The sequence below is a fragment of the Python bivittatus genome, unplaced genomic scaffold (assembly GCF_059951505.1).
Source record: "Python bivittatus isolate LINGU-HERP-01145 unplaced genomic scaffold, Pbiv_v1 ctg000070_np1212, whole genome shotgun sequence".
Taxonomy (NCBI): Eukaryota; Metazoa; Chordata; class Lepidosauria; order Squamata; family Pythonidae; genus Python; species Python bivittatus.
In genome coordinates this window covers 248,435-249,489 of record NW_028277034.1, presented here as the reverse complement: position 1 = coordinate 249,489, position 1,055 = coordinate 248,435, and positions in this window count along the sequence as shown.

The following is a 1,055-nucleotide window of genomic DNA, read 5'->3' as shown; positions in this document are numbered from 1 at the left end:
GTAATATACCACTGAAGGTAATCAGGGAGAGGAATTACCTTATTTGTTAGATGTTCATGACAGTGGACATAGTGCTCTCTGCTCCCATTTTTCCCAGAACAACCCTCTGGGCTGGTTGAGACGGGTCCAGAGTCACCCAGGGAGCCCCCATGACTGAGGTGGTCTTGAACCTGGGTTGAACCACTTCTAATCTGACCCTTTCACCACACCACACACTTAATATCTTGGGGACACCCTGGACCCTGTTTCCTGTTTGAAGTAGGATTCAGGTCTCATCAACCATGGCTTCTCTTATGATGTTCAGCACTCTGCAGAGAGATTGTGAAAAGAGCCCTCTGTTTCCATGCCATAGTGTGCAACTTACCACTTGCAATAAGCACATTCACTTGCACACACGTGGGTGTGCATCCCATTGGGGCCGGTAGTGCTAAATGCTTGGAAGAACAAAGTGAGGAGATTCAGGCCCACTGCTGGGGCTTCACTGGGCCAGGTCTACCTGGCCGCTCCGGCTCTTCATCTCAAGCCTTCTGGTGTTGGGCTTCTGTCTGGCCAGGCTTCCTCGGGAACAGGTGAGCTCCCAGACCGCCAGGACAGGGGTGGCTTTGCCACCGCAGCCCCCTCAGCTCGCTTTGGATTTCCCAGCCAAATAGGCTGATCTGCATCTCCAGCGGGTTCCCATCAAGGGCTCCTTGCCCTTCGAGATCACCCACGACCCCGCCTCTCTTCAGGAAAAGGCATTGGCGGCGGTGGCTTTCTTCCCGGGAGCGCCCCGTCCATCCAGGGCTCCCTGTCTGCCCTGGCGCGACTTCTCCGCTAAGATTCCCGGGGGCGCTGCCTTCACCCAACCAACGTCCAGGCGCAGCCGAGCCAAGCCGAGGAAAGGGGCTCGCCGCCCAGAGTCTGCGGTGACTGAAACCCGACGCTTTCGTCGGCCCGCCCAATGGCACCGGGGCTTCTCCACCCCATAAATACTCGGTGAGACCGTCTCCTAGTCCGCTGGGAAAGGGGGCTTTGAGGATGGCAGCAGGGGGTGGAGCAGGGAGGTGGCAGCGCCG